At 43.1% G+C, this 12,474-nt stretch overlaps 2 protein-coding genes across 6 annotated transcripts in view; one reads left to right on the forward strand and one right to left on the reverse strand.

Annotated features, from left to right (window-relative positions):
- The window catches only part of LOC111862384 (cytochrome P450 4c3), a 373,344-nt gene that overhangs the window by 232,922 nt on the left and 127,948 nt on the right, over window positions 1–12,474 (reverse strand). The gene's annotated exons all lie outside the window — the stretch shown is intronic.
- The window catches only part of LOC111862386 (pituitary homeobox homolog Ptx1), a 134,782-nt gene that overhangs the window by 86,737 nt on the left and 35,571 nt on the right, over window positions 1–12,474 (forward strand). The window lies entirely within an intron of this gene.

A 12,474-nucleotide genomic window follows, 5' to 3' on the forward strand; every position in this document is an offset into this window, starting at 1 on the left:
CTGGTAGCTGCAGAGATGGACACTGCTGTCCACGAACATGTAACTCCACACGTGAATGATAGCCAGTTTTTAGAGGCATTTATTTAGAATAGCTGTTAGTCTGTTCTTCTGTCTTCTGAGGGTTTGAGGTAATATTAAATTATACCAAACGGTTATTGTATTCGTCCTAAATAATGAAGACAGAACATATTATGGCATATCGAAACTATTCTATGTGACTTTGGAGTGTATATCTCCCGCAGTTCTTCCTCCTTGAATATAGGGCTGAGTAGTCACTTGTATCCCGGAAGACAGAGCTCTTCGTAACTACAGCACTGGTAAAATAAAGTTGACCCTGTGCTTGTCTAAGTAAACACTAAGCCGTGAAGATATATGGGGGAGTGCCCGTATAGATCCAAGTATTCCTGATCTTGACAAAGGTTTCAAGTGAACGGTCACCTTCATGCCCCGGCTGCTTTACCCCCAAGGAAAGACCCCACATTAACTTTTGTGGGACCCAGAGCAGCTCTGGACGACGTGGACAAGAGAAAAGTCTTGCCTCTAACGGACAAAATCTAATCCGCTGGCTGTCCAGCCAGCAGGCAGTCGCAGTACCGACTGAGCTATCTGGACCCCATGTAGGCCTAGGTAGTGAAAGTAAACCTGTACCATTATGTTCTCGCAGCTGTGGCTATATACAGTATTATCTAGTGGGAAGTTACCCTGTGTAATCTGCAGAAATCTACCAACATTTCTTTCAGGTGGAGTGAGATTGAGTCCACTCGGTACGTTGGCCAGTAGTTGGCCCGTGTACCAACCCAAGATAATATGTGATATATATGGAGCAGTCGGTGGAAAGAAAATTGGCAGGGGAAACCGAAGTACTCGGAGATAACCTACCGCAATGCCACTTTGTCCACAACAAATCCGACATGACTTGACCTGAGCTCGAACCCGGGCCACCGCGTTGGGAAACCGGCAACTAACCGCCTGCGTTATGGCACGGCCACTTCCAAATCCAAGATCTTAGAGTCAGTGAAATTCCACCAGACTATTTTTGTTATTGCTAGTGGGGTGGGACTAAGCCCCTTGCACTGCGGTCACTTCTGGTCTCTTGTACCAGCCCTAGATGATAGGTGAGGGTGATTGTGGAGCAATTGGTGGAATGAAGATTGGCAGGGGAAACAGAAGTACTTGGAGAAAACCTGCCCCAGCGCCACTTTGTCCACCACAAATCCCACTTGACCAGACCCGGGATCGAACCCGGGCCGCCGCGGTGGGAAGCCAGCGACTAACCGCTTGAGCTATGGCGCGGCCCTCTACGAGACTATACGAAGTCATTTACCAGAAGAGCGTACTCATCGTAGTCACCGTCATGAGTACCGAAAATACAACCACAGACTCCATCATAAGTTCTTATCGTCAGCCGTAAACCGAAACAACAAGAGATGGAGTCGCGGGCATCCGTTAAGCGGGATAGATTCAAGAGTCAATAAAATTAGAGTAATAAATTCCTCCTCTGAATCGAACCGTAGACGTCTAATCACTGTACTGAAATATGGCAGCTGCCTTGAATCAAGACCTGTAATTGACAAGGATAAATTGTGGAAAGCAGGAACGCAGTTCGCGCGTAGAGTGAAAGTGTTTCTGGAGCATCTTGCACGAGAGAACTGGAAGTATGTGGAGCATGGACCCTACTCATGCGGTGGATTCAAACCATTCACAGAGAGGATTTGTGCCAAGTGAACGCGGCCAGCTGTGACGCCATAAATTGCTGCCCGAGCCACGAGACGCAGGAAGGGAGCCATGACAGGTAGCGCTGCTGTAATGGAGAAGAATGGGGCGCTGGGAGCGAGACGGCAAGTACAAAAAAATGAAGAGACGGATGGATGCACAGATGGATGGATGGATGGATGGATGGATTACAAGCCACGATTGACGCGGAAATTAAATGATTGATTGATTCTTCTGTAATTTAAAGACTTTTGTCCTGCTAGAAGACCGGAATTCGATTTCCAACAGAGGCAGAACAACTCTGCGTCATCATTTCCAGACCGCTTCTGGGCGACCAGTCAGTCAGTTCAACATTCTAGAGCTCACGCGGTCAATTTCTGTGGAGACAAGGCCGTCGGCATGTGAAACTAATCACTTACCTCCATCTAGTATCGAAGTTAAAATGTGTGGAATTTTTCCCTTCACTATCCCATCCGTGTTAGTATACCTATATATTTCTCTCTACGGCTCTATAGCCCTTTGAATCTTGGCTGCTTTTCAGTTTCTTAAACCTATGCACAGTCGGTAGGACTCCTTGGACGGGGAATCAGCCAGTCACAAGGCCTCTACCTACACACAGAATAAATGCAGACAGGCATCCATGCCTTGAGTGGAATTCGAACCCACTACCTCAGCGTTCAAGCTGGCGAGGACGGTTCGTGCCTTAGACCGTGCGGCCACTGGGATCGTCGGTCCTTAATATGTCTGTAGTTTTTTAAGGACTCCGTTAGCAGCTCAGAAGGTAACGTCGAATAATTTAAGTGTAGTGGACAGTGAAGAAGTCTCGGCTTGCCACCTGCTTCAAGCTGGTGTTGCTCGGTATATTCTACCCTGAAGATGGAGGCGATATATTCCTCCGAAATGTGGATCGCACTTCCTGCGGACTACACGGCGGTATATCCCAGAAGATAATTACCGTTGTGAGAACCTCGAATGCTACTTAACGTTTTATGTCTGAGAACTGCCTAAGTTTGCGTCTACTTTTCTAGTGATGAGTGTGATGAACTGGAAGGGCTCACGTTTGGTCTCGGGTACTGCTTTAGCATTTTCCTGCAGATACCGAATTCTAGTCGGAACAACTTGTCTCCGGAAGAGTTGGATAAGCCGGATTGTATTACCGTGTACGAAAATGACATGGATCAGGCAGTTAGTAGCCGGTTTCCGACCGCGGTGGCCTGAGTTCGATCCTAGGTCTGGTTATGTTGGATCTGTTTTGGACAAAGTGGAACTGGGGCAAGTTTTCTCAGACTACTTCAGTTTCCCCTGCCACTCTCATGCCACAACTTCTCCACGTTAATTACTCGTCCTATCAGAAACGCTATACACTGATACTGACAAGACCGTTAGATAATTAACATAAAAAGCTTTATATTTCAGTAGAAATTCACAGAGGAACATACCGCCTCCACGTTCAGGGCGGTGAAGCCAATTATGAAACCTGCAGTAAGGAGAAGGCTCGGAAGCCGGGATCGTGGGTTCGAAACTAAACACAAGGCATGGATGTTTGGTGTGTGTATGCGTTTATTCTGTGTTTGTGTTGTCCTGTGTTTAGGTAGAGGCCTCGAGACGAGCTGATCACACGTGCAAGGAGCCCTACCGTCTGTAAAATGACCATGAAGCTGAGAAATCAGCCCTACGCTCCAAATCGGGAGCGAGAGGAGAGAGAGAAAGCTGATCTGCTCTCTTGCTCAGCTAACTCTTAGAACAGTGAAGATGGAGAGACATGTCAGTCTACTCCTATTAAGCTACGCGGTGTCACAACTCAAAACATTATACTCTAATAGTCACCTCTATGAGAGCCCCAAAACCAAATGAATTCAGAATTACCGTTTAGGTTAACCTGTTCCATGACATCCAGGAATTTTCCTGGGGTAAAATACGTGTTGTTACTGGAATCTATAGGGCCACTTTCACCGTGTAGAACGACCCATTCCTCTGGCTTTATCCATGTGTAAAGCTTACAGAGAAATATACTGCAGCTCTGTCTCTTCTTGCCCAGGGGTGTTACGTCCCCGCGACCAAACACGGACACATTCCTACCGCGTCTTGTAACTGATTATTAGGAATTTGGCACAACCGGCAAGAAAGGAATTGTGCTCCGCTCCCATATTCTGTTTGAAGTAACTGCGTAGTCTCCACGTAATCAGCGAATTGCCTGTTTTACTAAACACTCAATTTATTTCACAGGAAGAGGATATCAAAATTGCGCGCCACCCCCGGCTTGAAGAAATTCTGCCAAATACGTCATAAATTAAAAGAAAAATTAAAGTTTCCTCACGTCTCCAAAGCATAAAAATAATGAAATTAACTTCTCGCAGGAAAGCATTTCTCTGAAAGCTGATAGTGTCCCAGTCTTTCGAAAATTTCCGGCCTCATACTAAACCAGAAATACGAGTATTATTTTGATATTCATAAGAAATAGTCAATGAGAAAATTGAATAATTTCTATAACCTCATATTCCATATGTTTAAAATCTATTTTAATTTTACCCCTCATCTACGCCTCGGATCAGTAAAGGGTCTACTCGGCCGCGCCATAGCTCAAGCGGTTAGTATCTGGCTTCCCACCGAAGCGGCCCGGGTTCGATCCCGGGTCTGGTCAAGTGGGATTTGTGGTGGACAAAGTGGCGCTGGGGCGGGTGTTCTCCGAGTACTTCGGTTTCCCATGCCAATCTTAATTCCACCAATTGCTCCATCATCATAATCACCCGGGGCAGGCTGCAATAGGCCAATCAGTGGCCGCCGTGCCGAGTGGACCCAGTTGGACTCCACCCCCACTAAGCGAATTAAAAGAATTAATTTAATGGGTCTACTCTGAATTTTCTTGTTAAAGCAAATGTATTTTACTGCAGTTTTAAAAAAATCTTTAAATCTGTAAAATTCTTTATTGTGATTCTGTCCTGCATTCTGTTCAGTTGATTTTCTGTGCAGATATTGCGTTCGTGTCAAGACAACACTGTTTCCAGCAAATGGGGTTGCTGTCTCGAACAATATTTTCACGATTTAGGGGGTGTGATTATTGAAGTTTTATGGCTTGGCGAATGGATTTATTGACCACTTGTACACACCACTCGGAAGTACACGTACAAGTAATGCAGAGCCTCTCCACACTTCACAGTCACTACAGCATCCGCAAAGCTTTCCAGCCCACTGTGTCTTAACCTGCCGTTCCCTGGCGAAGGTTTCTAGCAATAGTAATTCTTCAGCTTCCTGCGCTCAGGCTCTATTGTCACAACCGCCCGTGCAGAACTCTCTCAAATCACAAATTCCAACTATCAACACCTGAAGTCGACTGACCTTTCTTACAAGGTTTCGGCAAGAACCACATAGAAAACACAGTTTCCATTGTTATAGTCCAACGATACTCGACCGTTGCATGCGTATCCATTGCGGCGGGAATCAGTTTACAGAGAAGTTGCCTACCGACAGTGCGGGTATTTTTGACGTGTTTATCTGCCGTTACAAAGCAACGGCTGCTGTTCACAGAATCACCGCTCAGCAACGGGTCTACACTCCACAATACGTTTCGGCACATTTGTGCCATCAACAGGTGTACTTAAGAGTAAATTTCCGTGTAAACCGAGTGGACCCACAACTGAATTATACACAATGATGAGCACAAGATACAAATGAGTAATTATCTCTGTGTTAATATTTGGACCAGCTTCCTTTCAAGCGTCCAACTTACCGGAAAGTTTACTGTTCCTTGCATGCTCTTAGACACTGTCTGCATTATGTGATATCGGAGGTCAGCTTGAGAGCGAAACGCACACTTTTATACCCCACGTGTATAAGATAATAAAAGCCATATTCGTAAGGCACATAGCTCAACTGACTCATCTCAGACTGATACGCTGCTACATCCTTGTGAAAACACCCATAAAAGAACCATGTGGACGAAGAGTCAGTCCTGCGACGAGATAACACTCGAAATCCAGTCGAATAATCCCTCAATTCTTAGGACATCAAGTGAGCACTGCACCAGGGTTCTTCAAAGTTTATGTATCCCGGTCAAGACACCCGCGACAACCCACATCTCTGAAGAGATCTAGCTTCTGAAACATAAGGCCATGTAGTCCAATGATAGTGAACCGACAATTCGAAGGAACATGCCACCTCCATCTTCAGGATCGAAAAATAAGCCAACACAGAGTCCTGATTTACAGGATCAGTGTTTGTGTCTTGCTTGGCTTATTCTTCGACCCTGAAGATGGAGGTGACCTGTTCTCTGAAACGTTGCTTTACTTTCAACGTACTACATGATAGTATAGAACACATAATAGAACACTTCAGAACGACAGCTCTGAGAACCTGAAATTCTATATCTCTGAAGCTGTAACACAAAGAACTGTTCATTGTGCAGCCCGATGTGTGTATCGACATTTTAAGGAATGTAGGTCTTCCATTTCCTGGGTAAATTCCTTTTCTTCTATCCTGAAGATTGAGGAGGTGTCTTCATCCGAAACTTTGATAAGAATCTACAACATTACAAGCGCGAATAACCCAGGAAGTAGCATTCATCACTGTCACTACCACGCGAGCCTCAGTTTGCACTTGCCCAATATTTTGCACCTAGAGACACACAGACCTAGGCCTTGTGTTCAATGACTCACGGCATGTTAAGGCACATATGCGTAAAGTTATGTGCACGTATAATTATGAAACAGGGAAGAGGATTCTGATTTTTCGTTTTACAAATTCTCTTACTCTCAGAGAAGAACATAATTTGAAAGTGAGCGAAGTAAAACTTCAAACGTATGAAAGACGAAACTAATTTAGGCACAGGAGGAACTCCACGATTTAGATTTCTGTTTCAGGGTATTTAATTACACTTTACCAACTTATATAGCTATTTACCGACGAATGAAATAATTAAGAAGGTCAGTGGCCTCTCGTTCTTAGGGACAGAGACATGAACTGTAGAAGCCATCGCGCCTCTGAACATACTCTCGTCCACCCATTCACAGAAAATAGCAATGAATACTGCAGATCTGAGGTCCGTGATGTGAACTCAGCATAATCTGAATTCTTAACGGGAGCTGAAGGCTGTCCACTTCATCTCAAAGATGTGGTAGAAAATATGGCTACGAAGAGGTATCGAAAGACAACGCCCTGTAACGAGTTCTGTGGACTTAGAACGTCGGTTTCAGAGACATTACCATGCATAAAAATACAGGAATTCTGAGGAGGTTCGTACAGAAATAAATGGAGAGAAAACTGAGTATAGGTTGATGTCTCGTCACCAGAGTGAACGCTAAAATCATGAGTTGAAGATTTCTTGAAAATGTGGCACAGTTCAAATACTGAGTAAGGAAAGTAGCAGATCAAAATTCGATTCCGTATAAATTATGAGGAGGTTGAATTAGTGTTTGCTGCCATTCAGCCCAGAAACTATTATCTATTTGTCTGATGTCCAATAACATAATAATTAGAATATACAAATTGGCCGTGGTTCTACATGAGTGCAGAATTTGGTCTCTGACATTAAGGAAGGAACACAGACTAAGGGTGTTTGAGAACAGGGTGCTGAGGAGAATATTTGGACCGAAGAGAGTTGATGTGGCGGGAAGTCGGAAAAAACTACGTAATGAGGAGCTTCATAACTTATACTCATCACTAAGTACAATTAGAATGACCTAGTCAAGGAGGATGAGATGGACATGGCATGTAGAACGCATGGGGAGAACAGGAATGCTTATTAAGATTTTGGTGGCAAAGCCAGAAGTAAGGAGACCACTGGGAAGACACAGACGTAGGTGGGAGGATAATATTAAATTTTATCTTACAGATGTCGGATAGTGTGTTATGGTCTGGATTGGCCTGGCTCAGGATAGGGACCAGTAGAGGGCTCTTGTGAACCCGGCAATGAACCTTCGGGTTCCATAAAATTCTGGGAAATTCTTGAGCAGCAAAGCGACTGGCGGCTCATTAAGAATATATTTGGAGTTAAAAAAAAAAACAAAAGAATTTTTAAACGAAATTAATCTGCCATAGAATCAGATTTCATTCCCTTAATGCAATGATATTTTAGAGTAAGAGCTCTGAAGTAGGTATTAAACAATTTACGTATACGCGACTTTCGTCTCGAACGTCGACCTTCACATTAAGCGTTCACTTTTAAAGGGTTTTCGAAGATCGCAAGCTAAACCAAAACAGAGTTAAAATTCTTGACATCTGTTGCAGGTTATTCTTCTTGGATAAAAGAAGAAATTGAGATATTTGAAAGGATTGGAGATTGCTAACTTAATAATGAAACACGTTAGAGAAATAAACGGCTCTGTCAGACAGAAGGGATGGAGGAAATCTGCACCCCCGAAGCGTGGTCTTATCATCCCCGAGGAAGGGCCTAACCACTTTGCACTTTGAGACCTATATTTTGGGTGGTGATAATAATGACGATGCCACAATAAAATCTTATTGATGTGTTATACGAGTACCTTCTGGGATATTATGCCATGTAGTCCGTTGAAAATCAACCGACGTTTCAGAAGAACATTTCGCCTTCATCTTCAGGGACGAAGGAGGAGCCAAGCAAGAATTAGCACGAAGCATAGCTTGGCAACTGCTCCATGCTGGTTTCTTGCTTGACTTATTCTTCGACTTTCGAAACGTCGATTGACTTTCGACAGGTTACACAGTGTTATATCATAGAAAATAGCCACCGCTGCCAGAAACTCGTCCTACGCGACTTTGATTAGAGGTAATGAAGTCTAAAAGTGATTACACTGTTTGATGACGGTGATGATAACATTTGATGATGATCACAATTTTGATTGATGATTAGATGAAGGAGAAGTTCGATGGATTGATGATAAGAAAAAGAAAGTGAGAAGAGCGACTGTGTCAGAAAGGACACCCCTGCCACAGTGCAGGTTGTTATGTTCGCAATGTTTGCTTCACACTTCGTCATCTTCAAGCAAATCCCTTACCTATAACGTCAATTCACAACCACTTCGCCCCGTAGTGGCTGCGCAGTGCGCGCTGTACTAGAGGCCTTCAGTGCAACGTCTTGCTACTCCCAGTCGGGAAATAACATCACACACAGTTTCAGTAGCGTCGTGGTGTTTAACAGCCAAATGCAGCGTATCCGAAGCACCCCTAAATGTGCAACAGAACATGCAGCAGTTCGTTCCGCATAAGGACACAACAGGGTCTTGCTAGGACGGAGACGACACTGGTGAAAAACACAGCGGCTGACAATACCGAGGCCTTACAATGAATTGCTGGTTAGGAAAACTGTGCCAGATGCTGACACTAGTAACAGCTGAAATTGGCTGTTCCTTCACGAAAAAACAATTTAGAAAACAACAGAAAGTGTCACAAGTCACACTGCAGTGGTAATATTGAAGATAAAATTCTGTGAGTGGGTAATATTACATCCACGTAATCTGTACATGTAGAGTCTCTTGGAAACAAAATTATCGATATTTTTACGTGTTTACACGAATTAAAACCCACGGTTACATGAAACTAAATGTATCGCTGCAGAAAGTGTCTGAAAGTGGAAAGTTGCGGCTGTAGAGGAATTGCTGCATTAAAAAAGACGTATCATCATCATCATCATCATCATCGTCGTGGATTCATAAATAAAGATGGGCGTTTTTAATTTTTAAACCAGAATTGACAATTCTACTTTCTTATCTATGGGGCACGCGGTGGCGTAGTTGCTTGAGGCACTATGCTACAAGCCGGAAGGTCGCGGGTCCAAGTCCCGATGAGGTCATCGGACTTTTTCACTTGACCTAATCCTTCCAGGCGCACAATGGCCCTGGGGTCGACTCAGCTTCTAACAGAAATGAGTACTAGGAATTAATTAAATAAATTTCCTGGGGAGTAAAGCGCGGCCGGCGCGTAAGGCTGACAACCTCACCACCATCTGTGAGCCGATTGTCTAGAAAATGTGGGAACCTCAACGTCTCGCAACCCTATGGGCCCTCACGGCCTCGTACAGGGATACATTTACTTTTTACTTTTCTTACTTACTTTCTTATCTACTGGCCCACCTCTCAGTAGTACAAAACATGGAAATTATTTGTTTTGATAAGGTGTTCTCTGTAGAATAAGTCGATCATTTAGAAAGATAGAAAAATTGTTGAAAGTAACCAACGTATGGCCTGTTTAAATCAATGTCAGACTCGAAATATTAATACAGGGATCCTCTTTATTACGGATCAGCTGATTCCAGGGAGGAAAGAAGCTATTCCTTATTACAATATTAAAGAGGCAGCATAGAATATGATTATTTTGAGGAAAGAGCTCAGTTCGTTACAATAAGGGGCGATGTGATTCAAGCAGTAACACCGTTACTATGCCCTAGCATCGCATGAGTACTGAATCACTACTCAAGGAAATGTTAAGAAAGGTTATGTCTGTAAATAATTCTACTAATTGCTTCGTCTGGATTCATGTTTCTGATGCAATACACAGGATGGGACTCCCCAAGACGGGACTTCTCCGATCCCTTTAATCTTAACTTGCCTCATCCGCAACCCACAAATTGGCTGCGAAGGAGTTAGTCGGAAGCGTATTCACGTGTAGCTGCTAGCAACGTAACGGACTTCATCAGGTTCGCTACGCGTCTTCATTTGAAGCTGGGGGCCATTCATATTAGTGGTGACTAGTCTGTGGTTAAGTTTGTTTAGCTTTCTGTGGTCATGCCGAAAGTGAAAGCAACTCAGAAAACTAAATTACAGCTGTATCAGCGGGAGTTCGAAGGAGAGATGATAAGTACGGATAACGAAATTCTTTATTGCCGAGCGTATGAGAAAACAGTTGGTGGTGAAAAATGCTTTCAAGTGCTTCAGCATTTGAACACTAATATACACAAAGAGAACATTAAAATTAAATCCACGAAAAGTGCTCTTGTTCAAAAATTGCTTAGTGAATTTTCTTATAAAAGTTCTTCACAGTTTTCCTTTGATTTATGCGAAGTCTTTTTAGCGGCTGATATTCCACTGTGGAAACTAACCAATCCTACTCTGAAAAACTTCATAGAGAAGCATACACAGTGCAAAGTGCCGGATGAATCTACTGTGCGCAAAAATTACGTGAAGCAGTGTTACGGTCTTGCAGTTGAAAGCATTAGAGATAAGATCCAAGATAATTTTGTGTGGGTATCAATCGACGAAACACAAGATTGTGAGGGACGGTTTATTGCAAATTGTATAGTTGGATCCCTTAATTAGAATGAACATTCTACCTCATATCTTCTTGCGGTAGAGCAATTTGAAACCACAAATAACTCCGCAGTTTCCGAATTTTTCATCGATTCTATGAATTATGGCCGAATGGCGTTAAGTATGAATGCGTGTTGTGCTTTGTGACTGATGCTGCAAGTTGTGTGTTCAAATGAAGTACTTAAATTTGTATTTTCAAAAATAACACATTCGACTTACTTTGCCTTTAGGTTGCACCGTGTTGCAGAAACAATTCGTGCAATTTTTCCGCTTGTTGACAAGTTGGTGTCTTCTGTGAAGAACATATTTGTTAAAGAGCCATACAGAAAAGAAGCCTTCAAAGCAGTAGCACCGAGCGTTCCACTTCCGCCAGAACCAATTTTAACGCGCTGGGGCACGTGGCTGTGTGCAGCGAGTTATTATACCGAACATTTAGAAACAGTTAGGAATGTCGTGAATATATTTGATCCAAAACGTGCAGCACCAATTAAAATGGCCTAAGATGGGCTAAAAAACGCAGAACTAGAAACTAATCTTTCCTATATATCTGCTCAGTTCTCTCATCTTCTATCCGCCATTTCCTCAAAAGAGGCAAGCAATAGCAATACTACTTTGTATCAGTCGTTGTGTGTGTTCAGAACCATGTTTCCAAATTGAATTCGGTTCCTGGAAAAGTTGGTGAAGTTGTAAAGGAAAAAGTACACAGCATTCTTTAAAAACATCATGATATAAACAAATTTGTGAAATTGAAGATATTTTAGCCGGTGGACATACTGAACTGCCAAGTAAAAGATCACTAACAGCGGAGCAAATAGCGGCTTTTGTATATGCACCCTTAAGTTTCTGTGAGGTGGAAAGAATTTCCTTCCGCTATAAGGACATCTTACGAGACAACAGGAGGCGACTAACTATGGAAAACCTAAAGCATTATAAACTGCAACAGAAGAGAAGTTGAAAGCTTGGAGAGCTAAATGTGATTACCATTCGCTTTCTTAACTTCTTATGAAAAGGCGCTGGTTTTGTTACATGATTTGTATTTGGCCGCGCCATATCTCAAGCGGTTAGTCGCTGGCTTCCCACAGAGGCGGCCCGGGTTCGATCCCGGGTCTGGTCAAGTGGGATTTGTGGTGAACGAAGTGGCGCTGGGACGGGTTTCCTCCGAGTACTTCGGTTTCCCCTACCAATCTTCATTCCACCAAATTCTCCATCATCATAACCACCCGGGGCAGGTACAATAGGCCAATCAGTGGCCGCCGAGCCGAGAGGACCCAGTTGGACTCTACCCCCCCCCACTAAGCTAATGATTTGTATTTAAGTACAGCTTTCCATTGTTAAGTAAATCATTCAATGATTACATAAAATTGAATTTAATGTTGAATCGTTGGTTTTAAAATAATGTAAAATCAATTTTAATATTTGGTTTTAAATTTTTACATGCATATTTTGGAAATTCTTTATGCATATTGGGGCATAAACATCCGGTCCCTAGTTATAAATCACCGCCTTAAAAGCCTCAAACTTACAATAACGTAAATCTTTGTAGCCA

Source organism: Cryptotermes secundus, unplaced genomic scaffold (genome assembly GCF_002891405.2).
Source record: "Cryptotermes secundus unplaced genomic scaffold, Csec_1.0 scaffold671, whole genome shotgun sequence".
Classification (NCBI taxonomy): domain Eukaryota; kingdom Metazoa; phylum Arthropoda; class Insecta; order Blattodea; family Kalotermitidae; genus Cryptotermes; species Cryptotermes secundus.